The sequence below is a fragment of the Acyrthosiphon pisum genome, chromosome A2 (genome assembly GCF_005508785.2).
Source record: "Acyrthosiphon pisum isolate AL4f chromosome A2, pea_aphid_22Mar2018_4r6ur, whole genome shotgun sequence".
Classification (NCBI taxonomy): Eukaryota; Metazoa; Arthropoda; class Insecta; order Hemiptera; family Aphididae; genus Acyrthosiphon; species Acyrthosiphon pisum.
In genome coordinates, this window is record NC_042495.1 from 107,503,375 (window position 1) to 107,506,425 (window position 3,051).

The 3,051-nt window shown below is 29.1% G+C and overlaps 1 protein-coding gene across 1 annotated transcript in view; it reads right to left on the minus strand.

Moving 5' to 3' along the window:
* Positions 1-3,051, minus strand: part of LOC100302464 (uncharacterized) — a gene marked incomplete at its 5' end in the record, with an annotated part of 12,598 nt that overhangs the window by 1,193 nt on the left and 8,354 nt on the right.

Below are 3,051 nucleotides of genomic sequence, written 5' to 3' on the forward strand. Positions count from 1 at the left end.
GGGGGGGGGGGGGGTGAATATATTAAAGACAAGCACACCCTTACAAGTTACAATATAGCATTTTTAAATTGTATGTCCTAGATTTTTGGGTGGGCTAAGCCCTCCCAAGCCCCTCCCCAATTTGCGCCAATGATAGTCTGTTATGAGGGGTTTATGTAAGTTTAGTTAAAAAACAATTTAAGAAATGAATAAATTAATGATTAAAGATACTCATTATAGTATTATATGATAAATTAAAAATTGACTGTTGTAAAATCAACATTTTTTTATATATAATTTCAGAACATTTACATTATTTATAAATTTTATAAATATGATAAATATAAATTTTAAGTTATCTACTTAGTTTTAATACTTAATCCCACTATGGCATTTATCTTAATATATAAACCAAAGTTGGCGCACCACATTATTACCTCAGAAAGGTATTTTTTATTTTTAAACTTACAAAAATTAATATCCTAATTTAATTTTCAGATGCATTTATATGGAACAAAAACCTTGTGACTTTGCTCATTGAGACACGTATTGAAATGGACACTTCCTTTCAAGGAAACAAATTCAAAAAAAATGTACTATGGACAAAAGTTGCTGAAAAATTAAATACATCTTTTCCAAACCATGCACCTGTCAGTGCCGATAAATGTGATTCAAAATGGAGAAATCTCTGGGTTACTTACAAAGCTAACGTGAAAAAGTCAAATTCTGTGAGCGCTTGATTCACTTACCCCAAACCGTTCAGCTACTGATCTAAATGTCTCTTTTTCATTGGCTAAAACCCATAATGTCAAGAGCAAACGACGATCAATTGCAATAGGGGTTCGCCCTACAACTGTTTCAACTGATGGTAATTGCATAAGCAAAAACTAATATAATAAAAATGAATAAAAAATAAGATACATCAAGTTAAAGAGAGTAAATATTAGGTAGGTTACTTCAAATGTTGATGGTAACAAGCGAAAGTGGAACTTAAATTCTGCTGGAGTCTGTCTGTAAACAGTTGCCACATAATTTTTAATTTTTTGCCTCTCCTTAAAATCACTAAGTGCTCTAGTTTTATGAAATTTTGAGAGACATTTTAGGATAAGTAGTTCATCTACTTCTGACGACTTTGTTAATATATCAGACTCAATGTTCATTCTCCTTAAACTCATAACGCATTGTATGCTCCCACAAATAATTGAGCCATTAAAACTCATACTTTAACGTAGTCTACCTATATAGTATGAAATGTCAAATTAAATTAACTATTGATTCATAAAGCGAAATGCCGGTATTCGGGTATTAAATATAACAATATATTAATATTTGTCAATATTGATAAAATGATAACATAGCAAAAATGTTGCCATCACACTATCATGTTCCGTAATTCAACGCAATCTAGATATATCGGTATCCAACAACCATCAAACAGCATTTCTATCATTGTTGAATTTTGGAAGTACCCCTGAGTTTCTTTATCCTAAAGGTTAGGTTAGACATTACATTCAGCACTACCAACAAAGATAAATTTTATCTTAGTCTGTGCACAGTAAATACGCTTACTATGAGAAATTGAATATACACTGTGCTTGTTTAATTATATTTTAAATTATGTAGATATAAATAATTACAAAATTGTATTGCGTAATAAACCCCAACTAATGTATCAATATAAAATATGTATAATTATTTAAATAGTAAATTAAAATTAATTTTATTTTTACAATTTGTTAAATTTCTGGGGAAATCCTCCGGCTTTCATCCAAAATGTATAAAACTTTTTATTTAATTCATTCTTCGGTTTAGCTGGTGGTGTAATTAAATAGTACTTACCATTTGTTGTTTGGATTAAGTCTTTTTTAATTGTTTTTTTAATGAAGCCTGCATCATGCATTTTTCCAGTAATTGAGTTTTTTTTATCACACATTTTACCTAAATGATTATATAAATAGGTGATAGGTAATATTAAAATATGAATTATGTTAATCTATTAACTTAGTATAAAATTATTCATTAATGTATTGTAATGATTTAGTTTTATACTTAAGAAAAATATATTATGTAACAATATTTACTAGACAATATTATTATAATTTATAATATATATTTAGGTAGGTACTTATTGTTTATTCAGTTTAAATAAAATTAATTTAACATAGATTAAAATATTATATCAATTTTAATTTTTTAACCTTCATAGCATAAAGTACCTCTCTAGTATTAGGTAGGTACTCTATGCTTTATATAGTTACATAATTTTAGCAAAGGATTAATTATTTTAAATCTATTGAAATGTAAATTTTTCATTCTGTGATGATAAGATAAGTGAATGAACTTACTATAATATCCTAATCAGGGGTGGATAGGTAGTATTTATGTTATAGGGAAATATTTGAAGGGGCCTCCAAATTGAAAAAAAATTTGGTCGCTTCACTCGCATTAGATATTCACCGTGAGGTCGTACAAATTCGTACAAATTCCGTACTATAAATATCTACTCGTACATAGAAGTTTCACATAAATAAGTAGTTTTGGAAATAGTGGGGAGGGGTGGAGAACCGTTTCTATAGCTCCCTCACACAAATTCTCGTATAACTTTGAAAAAAAATTTGTACAAATTCCTTACGAAATGTCGGCCAAAAAAAATTGCAAAACACAATATGATGGGGGGAGGGTTAGGGAAACATACGAGGATATTTCGGTCTTTGACTAACGATAAAAATTTAAAATACTATGTTAAAGATCCGTAAGCAAATTCTGACTAGTCGTAGTATTATTATTACATTGTTAAAAAGAACAGTAGGTACCTAAGTATTAATAATTTATACAAAAAAATGAATAGTTTTAAATTTAAACTATTCATATTTGGTGAATATTTTATTCTGCAAAAAAACAATGTGTAGACCGAGTGGGCCCCCAGGCCACAAACATAGATGGGGGCCCACAGGGAAAATCCCTTTTTCCCTATGGGCCTATCCACCCCTGATCCTAATTTGTATTAACAATGGTAGGTACATGACTAGCTACATAATTATATAAGAAACAGTTTTATACTAAGCCGATTCA